The sequence below is a fragment of the Gossypium arboreum genome, chromosome 9, assembly GCF_025698485.1.
Source record: "Gossypium arboreum isolate Shixiya-1 chromosome 9, ASM2569848v2, whole genome shotgun sequence".
Taxonomy (NCBI): domain Eukaryota; kingdom Viridiplantae; phylum Streptophyta; class Magnoliopsida; order Malvales; family Malvaceae; genus Gossypium; species Gossypium arboreum.
This window is the reverse complement of record NC_069078.1, coordinates 33,461,254-33,473,354: the sequence shown is the minus strand read 5'-3', so window position 1 is coordinate 33,473,354 and position 12,101 is coordinate 33,461,254. Positions and strand designations below refer to the sequence as shown.

The window sequence follows — 12,101 nt, the reverse complement described above, 5'->3', positions numbered from 1 at the left end:
TAGGTATTTAGGGGATATAGTTCATAACTAAATAAGAAAACATCTTAGAATAATAAAGAATACAAAACATAAAGAAAACCAAAAACTTCTGAAGGGGAATTGAGGAGAGATCTTCAGTCTTAATGATGAATTCTGCTTCTCATATGAGTCAATCGGCTTCCTTGGAGTAATTCCTTACTCCATATTCCGTGTGTCCCGCTTTTCTCCTCTTCTAGGGTGTATTTATAGGCTTTGGAATGCCTATGAGCCCTCAAAATTAGCCTTTTTTGAATTGGACTCAACTTGGGCTCGGCAGGGACACGCTCGTGTGACACGCCCGTGTACGATTACTTCAGGCCGTGCTCGAGTCTGTTAGAATGGTACGGGCGTGTAGGATACCCGTGTGAGGAAGTCTAGGCCGTGTTGAGTTTGTACTTTGGCCCATTTTCTCAGTTTTTGGCCTGTTTCTCATTTCTTTCGCTCTTCGATGCTCTCCTAAGTATAAAACATGAAATTAAAGCATTAAGAGCATCGAATTCAGCAATTCTAATAGGAAATCATCCATAAAATGCTTTAAACAAAGGGTAAAAATATGTATAAATTACGGTTTATCAAATACCCCTACACTTAAGCATTTGCTTGTCCTCAAGCAAAGTTCTCAACTCATAATCAAAATAAATTCTTCTCAACTTATAATTTCTATTGACTCAAATTAATCCATAAGTAATCATACATTGAGAATTTCAACTAAAAGGACATAAAAGTTTCAAACATTCTGAGTTGAGTATTTAATCATGCAAACATAGGCGTCTCTCTTCATCTAAGTAATTGCCTTTGATTCAGAATATCACAGAGTTTCACATCCTCACTGAAGATTCACTCAAATCACTCGAGGTGTTTAAGGACAATAAATGAAGCACTCAATAGTCAATAATGAAAAGTCATTACCATAGGCTTGCATGGAAATCAAATCTCCACCACTATAATTTAAGAAGATACATTAATCAAAGGGTCTTTAGAGGGTTGTAGTGAGGCTTGGTTAGGGGGTGTGGTCACAATGTAATATCCTGATTTTGGGCCTAGTCGGAATAGTGGTTTCGTGACCACAAAATCCGAGATATAAATAATTATTTTATGATTATTTTAAGGTCTATGATATGATTGCATGATTGTGTGAAAATTTCGTGAAGAAATTTTATGCATAAAGTGCTTAATTTGAAATTTGGGACTAAATTGAATAAATTGCAAAACTTGTGTTCTAGAAGTATTTTGCATAAAATTGAATTAGATTATTAATTAGAGGTCCTTAAAGAGTAATTTTACCAATTTCTAAGTCTATGGACAAAAATTGGACATGGATGGAATTTTTGGAAAGTTTAGTAGTAAGGGCATTTTGGTCATTTAGGGGTAAAATGAATTAAAATACAAAATTAAAAGCCAATTTTGCTCATCTTCAACCCCATGGCCGAATATAGCAAGGAGAAACCATGGCTAGGGTTTTTCAAGCTTCCAAGCTCGATTTTAAGTTCGTTCTAGCCTCGTTTTTAATGATTTTTACGTTTTTGGAGTCCCGGTAGCTCGATTTAGCTTATGCTAGCAATAATTTAACCTAGGGTTTATATTTGGAAAAATACCCATAGGTGAAATTTGTGTATTTTGGTGTTTTATGATAGAATATGAAGTTTTAAATTATGTTAGACAACTTGTGCTACTCGGTTTTAAGTGAAAACGAGCAAAAGGGCTTAATCGGTAAAAATACCTAATAGTCATAAGTACATGTTAGAGTGAGAATTTGATGTTGCCATAGAAGGAAAAATGATCAGCATGTCATAAAACATAAGAAAATAGGCTGAATTTTAATTTACGAGCTTTGGGGCAAAAGTGTAAATATGCAAAAGTTTAGGGGCAAAATTGTAATTTTTCCAAAATATGATTTTGGGTCAATTTGAATAATGCGAGTCCTAATTAGACTATATTTTAAATGATAGAGCAAGGAAAACTGAAATTCGGGCTAAAATGGGGAAAATACCAAGTTGTGGACGAAATGGTAAAAATAGCCATTTTCGCATACGAGGTAAGTTCATATGTAAATGTTGGTAACATAGTTATTATTTTAAATGTTTTAATGTTTTTAAATGATATGATAATTATTATGAAATATTATACTTGTGATAATTGTTTGATAATATGTCAAATTATGTGATATACTTGGAAAATATGAAATACTACTAGGGTATCGGTATCGGCATTCCGTAGAAGATGGTTGAGACACATGATTGGGAAAAAGGTCCGTTGAACCTTAGGAATGGATTAGGATACAAGTGACATGTCACTGGGATATTTAGGCATCCGAACTCGTTGAGTTGAGTCCGAGTTCACTTATGGATGCGAGCGTCCGAACTCGTTGAGTTGAGTCCGAGTTCGTGAGATGTAACTAGGCATCCGAACTCGTTGAGTTGAGTCCGAGTTCACTTATGGATGTGAACGCCCGAGCTCGTTGAGTTGAGTCCGAGTTCACTTATGGGCGGGTTACATGGTAGCTTGGCTACATATGTGGCACTTATGTGCAAACTTTCCATGTATCCGAATTATATTCCGATGTGTTCAACGGGTAAAGTTCTACTCAAATGGAGGAATACTTAAGATGAAAGGGACATATTGGTAAGTGTTGTGAAATGGATAATTTGAACAGGTATGTACTTAACCCTCGGGTTGAAAACTCGATATAACAACAATATGGTAAGATGATAAATGAAAAGGTGATATGAATGTCTTGGTGATGATTATGCAAATGATGTTTTATGTTTGCTTATATGGTTATGTTACTTGCTATTTGCATGTGAGCTTACTAAGCATTTATGCTTACTCCTCCTTTTCATTCCTTGTAGTGTTGACAAGCCAGCTCGGAAATCGGAAACGGTCGGAGGCACGCTCACACTATCCGTATACCATCTTGACATAATGGCTTGTATATTTTGAGTATGGCACGTATAGCATTATAATCATTTTGTATATATGGTCTTATGATATGGTTATTGAGTGGTATGGAAATAGAAATGCTTGGTAATGATTAGCCATTGGAATGGCTAATCATGATCATATTTGGTATTATGTATGTCAAATTGCTAGCTAATCCATGGAAACCATGAAATAGGTAAAATTTACCATAAAATAGATTCAGACAACAGCAGTGATGTGAGTTTGAAAAATCACTAAAAATAGTAGAAATGGAATTAAATAATGAATAAGATATGGAATCGAATTTTGATGAGTCTATTTTCATATGGAATAAGCAAAACAGGTATATGAGCTATATTTTATGAGATGTTTAAATTTTTGTGAAACAGGGCCAGAGCGATTTCTGGATCCCCTGTTCTGACTTTGGAAATTCACCATAAATTTTACAAAGATAATTAGAAGTCATGCTTTATATGTAAAGATTCCTTATTGAGTCTAGTTTTATTAGAGATAAACGGCATAGTCATTGAAGCTCTGTACAGGGAGATATCTGTTTCGTAATACACTGAGGTCAGAGTAGTTGAACCCTGAAACAGGGAGACTTTAACTAATAAACTGTACTAATTGGCCCAACCAAAATTCTAGAAAAAATTAGTAGATATATATATGAGTCTAGTTTCAGGAAAAATTTACGGAATTGGATTTCGAGTTTCGTAACTCGAGATATGATTTTTAAAGCGACTGTGATGCAGTTAGCCAGCTTGTCTGGAAATTTTAAAATGAATTGTATGAGCTGTTTAATTAATGAATTAAGTCCGTTAACACCTCGTGTTCGACTCTGGCAACGGTCTCGGGTACGGGGTGTTACACACAAGCTGAAAGAAAGGGTTAGAATCGAGATTGAATTGACAAATTGCCTAACTAGAAAAAGAGTTAATCTTCACTTGCGTAGAACAGAGTTTCTTTTCAGAATATGAAATTACAGATAAGTATACATAAATTTTTTTTTTTCTTTTTAAGAACAAGTTAAATATTTACAGACTAGCTTATTACAAACAAGACATAGCTAAGCAATTTCTTCAACTCAAAACTCGACAAAAATAGGAATCAAATTAATTTAGTGGATTTCAACAATAATGGGTTAAGGGTTAATATTGAGGTTAATACAAGGAATGGCTTGTTAGGCTCAAGGGGGTTTACTAGGGTTAATCATAGAGGTAGGCTTTTCATGGAATGAGTGGGTTAATCCTCAATGCCTTAATCATTTTGACATATCAAATCAAATGGTGTGGTCTCGACATGCATAATCAAGCAAGTTCTAGAATAACAGTTTAATACTGACGCACTCAAAGCAATAATAAAAGTGAGCATGAAAGAATTAATAGATGCTCAAAAGGTTCAAAAATCTCACAAAAAAATATGGCTTTTTGATGTTTAGACTCATGAATTCCAATTCAAAGTAATACCTAGACTTGGGGAAACAACCTATAATTTTAAATTCTTAAAAATCAACTTATCATGCTTGATTCTCTAATGCTTTAATGTTTAAACAATCAATGCATAAATCCCTATGTTTTAATTCAAGATATATCAATCAAAATCATAAATCAATTAAAATTTATCCTAAATATGATATGAGAGCTTTTCATGAGAACAAGGTAATCATTCAGGGATTTTTCTAATAATGACATGAATGCCCCCCCACACTTAAGATGTACATTGCCCTCAATGTACAAAGATAGGTATTATAGAATATAAAAATAAGATAGGGAGAGAAGTGACACTTCCTGTATGATGAATTCCTCGAACTAGAGTTTTGGAGAGTAATCGGTTCAAGAGTGGAGGAGGATACTCTGGCTGTAATATCCCGAATTATGGCCTAATCAGAATAGTGGTTTCGTGACCATAAATCCGAGATAGAAATAATTATTTTATAATTATTTTGAGGTTTATGATATGATTGCATGATTGTGTGAAAATTTCGTGATGAAATTCTATGCCTAAAGTGCTTAAATTGAAAGTAGGGACTAAATCGAATAAGTTGCAAAACTTGCATTCTAGAAGTTTTTTAGTATGAAATTGTTTTGGAATATTAATGAGGAGGTCTTAAATAGCAATTTGACCAATTTTAAGTTCATGGACAAAATTAGGACATGGAAGGAATTTTTGGAAAGTTTAGTAGTAAGGGTATTTTGGTCATTTAGTTATTAAAATGAATTAAAACAAAATTAAAAGCCAATTTTGTCCATCTTCTTCATTAGGCCAAAATTTCAGGGTTCTCCATAGCTAGGGTTTGTTTCAAGCTTCCAAGCTCCATAGTAAGTGATTCCAAGCCCGCTTTTAATGATTTTTACGTTTTGAGATCCCTAACTCGATAAAGCTTATGTTAGCAATAATTTAACCTAGGGTTTATATTTGGAAAAATACCCATAGGTGAAATTTGTGTATTTTGATGTTTTATGATAGAATATGAAGTTTTAAATTATGTTAGACAACTTGTACTACTCGATTTTAAGCAAAAATGAGTAAAAGGGCTTAATTGGTAAAAATACCTAATAGTCACAAGTACATGTTAGAGTGAGAATTTGATGTTGCCATAGAAGAGAAAAGTGATCAGCATGTTGTAAAACATAAGAATAAGGAATAAAGTTTAATCCCGAGCCTAGGGGCAAAAATGTAAATATGCAAAAGTTTAGGGGTAAAATTGTAATTTTGCCAAAATTTGAGTTAAGGATTAATTTGATAATGTGAGTATTAAATAAGCTAAATGTGTTATTTTAGATCAAGAAAGACGTGGAATTGACCTCAATCGAGGAAAAGAAAAGATTGTGGACTAAATTGCAAAATCTTTGTATTTTGGTACCAAGGTAAGTTCATGTGTAAATAATGTAGCATAATGGTTATTTTTAAGTTATTGATGTTAATTATATGTTATGCTGAATTTTATTATGAAATGTATGCTTTGTGGTTAATTTCAAATAATATGTAAATTATGTGAACTACTTGTTAAATATAATTGTTACCGAGTATTGATTTCGGCATTATTTAGTAAATTATGATTATGCTTGATGTTAAGGAAAACTATTAAGATATTTAGTGCATAAAAACTCATAAAAGGGATGAAATTTGCCATAAATGAATCTTGCAGCAACAACGACGCGAGTTTAAAATTTACTAAAAATCATAGAAATTGAACTTGGTGATGGACTACATATCAAATTGAAGCTTATTATGTCTAGTTTCACATGAAATAAATGAAGCAGGTAAGGGAATTATATGTTACAAGATATTTGAATTTTAGTGAAACAGGGCCATAGCAGTTTTTGAATCCCCTGTTCCAAATTTATAAATTCACCATAAATTGTAAAGATATAATTAGGTAGTGTATTTTATATTCTCAGAATCCTTATTGAGTCTATTTTCAGGAGAAATAAACCTCATAGTCATATGGATTTTTTACAGAGAGAAATGTGGTTCGTAGTAAACAGAGGTTAGACCAGTCAAGTCCTGAAACAGGGGTAACTTTAACTAATAAACTGTACTAATTGGCCCAACCAAAAATTCTATAAAAACATTAGTAGATAGGTATATGAGTCTAGATTCAGGGAAAATTTACAGATCTTAATTTCGAGTTTCGTAACTCGAGATATGATTTTTATTGTGACTGTGACGCAAGCAGCTTAAAAGCTGTGAATGTAGAAACAAATAATCCAAAGTTCTAAAAATGTTAAACTAAGCTTAGTAACACCTCATACTCGACTCCGGCGACGGTCTCGGGCGTTGGGGCGTTACACTGGAGGTCGTAGAGGTTCATTTGTCCATAAGTCTTGTGCCAAAAGAATATTATATCTAGTGGTAGCTATGGTCGTGGTCGATCAGGATATGGCAGTTGTGGAGAACCTTTCCCGGTGGAGTTTTAGTTCCTATGTGATGATGAGCTTAAGAGCTCTATATAACTGTGATAAAATCGGGAACTTTTTAGGGGATATTAGGAAGAATAATTACTTAAAAAGAAATAACCAAAATTCATAATTAAAAAATAAAATTTCTAAAATCTAATAAAAATAAAAAGTAGTTTCAATAAAAATTAAAAACATAAAATAATAAATAAATATTTTTAAACATCTTCATCGCTGGATGGTTCACGAGGTGGAACTGGCGATGAGATGTGGATGTGCTGACAAATCTTCTGTAGAGTAGCATCAATGTTGTCAAATCATTGAAAACACTACTGCTCGAATCGGTTGAGGAGCTTAGAGATCTCAGCATATGAATCCGCCACATGAACTGGACGAGAGGGTGGTGGTGGCTAGGTCGGTGGGTCCTCGTGCTATGGGGGGACATCATCAAGAATGTCTTCGTAGGCCTCCTCTTTGGTGGATTGGGTAAGATGATACTGGGGAGGGTAGGTTCCTCGGTGCCTCTCGATCATCCTCATGCTAAGCATGCTCGAATATCTTGTGGAGACATTTGGCCGATGAGGGTGAGGGATGATTCTTGGGCTGGGATGTTGGGGAGCTAAAAGTGTCACGCCAGTCGAGTCATGTAGGGGCCAATGGAGACAACCCCCTTTCGATGCCGCTCCGTTTGGTGCTGATTCGCAAGGGCGATGAAATAGGCAAGGTCAATGTCGTGCCCTTGCGACATACACCATAAGAAGTAGGCATCGTGAGTGTTGATGACGCCCATGCTCTCGCACCTCCTTGTAATTGTGTGAGCCAAAATGGCGTGTAGGTACCTCAGGGATGGTGGGAGAGCTAATGCCTTGGAGCAGCTAGGATTGTAGGAGGCTGCGCCAGGGGCCAAAGTGTGCCAACACTTCGAGGAGAAAAATGTATGTGGTGAGTGAGAGCATGTAGTTCATTTTCCTCCTTGAACTCCTCCGTATATAAGCCTAGTGCAGCACCAAACTCTGGGATGCTTAGCTGGTGGACTAACCCACCTAGGTGAAACTGGACCGTACGGGGATCATCGTAATTTGTCATAATGGTCTGAAGATGGAACGTTGAGCATAGTTCTATCGTGAGCTTAAGATACGTAGGCTTGATAATTCCAAAGAACTGCTCCCAAGGGTCGATGGTTAGGAGGGCCCGAATTGCATCAGCCATCTGAACTTGTTCTACGATAGCCCAGTTGATGTAGCGGCCCGCAATTAAAGGTTGGGCTCGAAGTATTTGGAAAAGCTCTTCTTAGGGCCCTCGGGGGAACTGCAGGAGAGGGTGACGAATTTCTATGGTTGGACCTGCGGAAGATGGGGCTCCCTTCCTCTTCTTCGAGGCAGGTACGATGGCCTTTTTACCACGTGAAGATGACATGGTACCGCATTTAGAATCATCAAGTCATCTTGATGGGTGGTCAAAGTAAAGGGAATATAATTTTCAAATAAAAAGAAGAATTTTAGCCACAACCAAACATAACTAATATAATAATTTTGTGACCTTATCATTGTATGAGAATGGGTGTAGTAATGGCATCTGTAGGAACAAAGAGTGAGGTTTTTGTAACAACATGATTGAAAAATGCAAATTGAATGATAGACATTGGCATGAAAATATCATGAGAATGAGCATGGTAAAATCATGGGTATGAGGTTTCCCTAATAACTTGATTTAACATGCAATGTATAATAACTAACCTAAGAATGCAAACTAAATGATAAAATAATAAGCAAAATGAAAAATAGTTCAAAAGCAATGAAGATTATGCTAATAATAAGAATTAGTAATAAGTAAAATACAACTGAAAGGAGTAAACAAACGCTAAGGGAGAGAGATTGAGAGTTAAAAACGAAGTTGGAGGCGGCGCACGGGCGTGGCAGGGAGGCCGTGTGGAGTTACAGCGGCTGGGGTTATGGTTTTTGAATGGGGAAGAAAGTGAATAGTGCAGAATATTTATAGATTTTGGGGCACCCGGCCATGGCACACACCCGTGTTCCCTAATTTTAGCCCTTGTGATTCGCGAATTTCAAATTTGGGCGCGTCTGACATTTAGTATATGCCCGTGTACCTCAGGAGTGTGGGTTCACACGGCCGTGTTACACAATTGTGTCTAGCTTCGTTCACTTCTCCTACGCCCATGTGTGCAAGCCCCACGCCTATGTTAGTTTAACAAGTTTGACCACGGGTGTTCCACACGGGCATGTCGAACGCCCGTGCTATTTTGGCAGGCTCGACCACAGTTCTTCCACACGAGCGTGTCACACGCCCGTGTTGTTTTGGTAGGCTCGACCACAGCCATATCGCACGGCCGTGGTGTTTGATCGTAGCCCGTGTTGGGGAAATCTTTTGCTTTGTTTTCACACGGCCTTAAGCACACCCGTGTGCTTGGCCGTGTCTTTGTGGAAACATTTGTATTCAAGATTTCTATTAGTAAGTTAGGGGTTAAATACCAAAATTTAAAGAAATTAGTATTGTTAGTGTCGGGTTGCCTCCCGAGAAGCGCTTATTTATATTCTAAGCTCGACTTACCTCTCCAGTGAATGGTCATGGTGGTTTGAGGAGTTTATACTCCTCATTCCTGCTGTCAATCTCATCAAAATAAGATTTTAATCAGGTGTTGTTTACCTTAAAAGTGTCAAACTTGGGATGACTCACCTCCACCATACTGAATGGAAAAATACTGAGTACCGTAAGAGAGATTTCCTCATTTGGTGTGGTAGTGACAATGTGGGGATCTGCGGCATCTAATAAGACCTTATCACCAACCTTAAGTTGATTTGGAGAGGTATCAAGCTCGTTTTGGTGTAGTTTCGGTTTGTAGGGTGTTCTTGGTTTGTGCGTCCACCATTCATCGAGTTCCTCGATTGTAATCTTCGATCTTTATGAACAAGTCCTCTACTAGTGCTTGAGAACGACTCATGTGCTTCCTTCAAACTCATTTTCTGCAGAGTAGGTTGCACCATATTGTTAGTTTTAGTAGAATGGTTTAAATGATCACTTTCAATTCCTAATGTGTTGCCAAAATTGCGAGCTTGAAGGGTGATTGTTTCGTTTCCCACCCAGAGTGTGAGTTCACCTGTGCCAACATCAATGATGGTTTTAGCAGTTGCTAAAAAGGGCCTTCCTAGAATTAAGGGAGTGTTGCTATCCTCTTCTATGTCTAGAACAATAAAGTCAACGGGAAATATAAATTTATCGATTTTAACTAGCACATCTTCAATAATACCTCTAGGGAATTTATAGTTTTATCTGCTAATTGAATGCTCATCCTAGTCTGTTTGGGTTTCCCAAGACCTAGTTGCTTAAACATTTTGTAAGGCATGACGTTGATACTAGCCCCTAGATCAGCTAATGCATGTTAAGCAAGGAATAGTAAAGCTCCCTGGGTCTTTTAGTTTGTTGGATAGTTTATTTTGGAGAATGGCTGAGCAAACAGCGTTCAGCTCCACATGCGAGGCCTCATCCAACTTCCGCTTATTTTCTAAAAGTTCCTTTAAAAAATTCATTGCATTTGGCGTCTGTGATAGAGCTTCAATAAACGGTAAGTTAGTATGTAATTTTTTTAAGAGTTTAAGGAATTTACCAAATTGTTCATCTGAGTGGTATTTCCTTGTCGCGTTGGGGTATGGCACACGAGGTTTATATTCAACAGTCACTGGTTTGTTTGTATTTTGATCTACCTCACCTTGATCTTTTCTTACCACAGTTTCTTGCGTTGGTTCTGGTTTAGGCTCAATGTCTCCGTCGTCATCTTGAATATTAATTGCGTTCAGTTATTCCCTTGGGTTAGGTTTGGTATTACTTGGCAAACTACCTTGTGGTCGTTCAGAGATTAGTTTGGAAAGCTGGCCTATCTGAGTTTCGAGCCCTTGGATCGACGCTTGTTGATTTTTAAGTGCTGTATCGGTGTCCTGAAAATGGGTTTCTGACACTGATATAAAATTTGAGAGCATCTCTTCAAGGTTTGGCTTCTTTTCCTGTTGGTAGGGTGGTTGTTGGTAGCCCAGAGGATGTTGTGGTCTTTGATTTCCTTGACTTCCCCACGAGAAATTGGGGTGGTTCCTCCAACCTGTATTATAAGTGTTACTATATGGATTGTTTTGAGGTCGAGGATTATTACCCATGTAGTTTAATTTCTCGTTATCCATGTTGTGGCCATAGGGTTGGTATTCTGAGTGGTTTGTTCCACCTCCACTTGTTTCGCACTACATTACTGGGTGAACCTGTGAAGAATTAAGAAAACCATCAATCTTTTTATTTAAGAGTTCTACCTGATTAGAGAGCATGGTGACCGAATCGACGTTGTAAACACCGGCTATTTTCGTTGGCTTTGTCCTCATGACCTGCCACTGATAGTTATTCAGTGACATCTTCTCTATAAACTCATAGGCATCTTCCAGTGTTTTATTGTTGATGGTTCTGCCAGCAGCTGCGTCAACCATTTGCCGAGTCGAAGGATTCAGACCATTGTGAAATGTTTGTACTTGGAGCCAAAGCGGTAACCCATGGTGGGGGCATCTTCTCAAAAGGTCCTTGTATCTCTCCCATGCATCGTAGAGTGTTTCTAAATCCATTTTCACAAAAGAAGAGATATCATTACGTAATTTATCCATTTTAGCCGACGAAAAATATTTTAGTAAAAATTTTTCGGTCATTTGTTCCCAAGTAGTAATTGACCCTCGTGGTAACGAGTTTAACCACTGTTTAGCTTTTTTCCTCAATGAAAAGGGAAACAACCAAAGACGTATGGCATCATCAGAAATGCCATTAATTTTAAATGTATCGCATAGTTCTAAGAAGCTGGTTAAATGAGCGTTGGGATCCTCATCCTGCAAACCATCAAACTGAACAAATTTTCGTATCATTTGAATAGTGTTAGGTTTTAATTCAAAAGTATTTGCAGCTACAGTAGGTTTAACTATGCTTGATTTAGCTCCTGTTAAAGAAGGTTTAGCATAATAATACATAGTGCGTGGAGCAGGATTTTGATTAACCGCAATTGCTGGAGGTAGCTGATTGCCTTGGTTTTCAACCATCTCTTTGATTACGGGTTGAGTATCGTCTTCTTGCTCATTCTCTATGTATCATAAGCTTTGCCTTATTTCTCTTTGATTTCTATGAACTGTACGATCGATTTCTTCATCAAAAAGTAGTGGCCCTGACGGGTTTTTTCTAGTCATGAACTATAAAAACCTGCGAAGAGAACGAAAAAGTAAATAAGTAAGT

The 12,101-nt window shown here is 36.9% G+C and overlaps 1 long non-coding RNA gene and 1 other non-coding gene across 2 annotated transcripts; both read left to right on the top strand.

The window, feature by feature from the left end:
• Window positions 1–1,968: 1,968 nt before the first annotated feature.
• LOC128280696 (uncharacterized) lies at window positions 1,969–3,151 on the top strand. The gene is made up of 2 exons (XR_008270797.1): window positions 1,969–2,053; window positions 2,868–3,151. It is a non-coding gene; the product is annotated as an uncharacterized LOC128280696 (long non-coding RNA).
• Window positions 3,152–11,375: 8,224 nt separating this feature from the next.
• LOC128281225 (small nucleolar RNA R71) lies at window positions 11,376–11,482 on the top strand. Its single transcript, XR_008271438.1, has one exon. It is a non-coding gene; the product is annotated as a small nucleolar RNA R71 (small nucleolar RNA).
• Window positions 11,483–12,101: the final 619 nt, after the last annotated feature.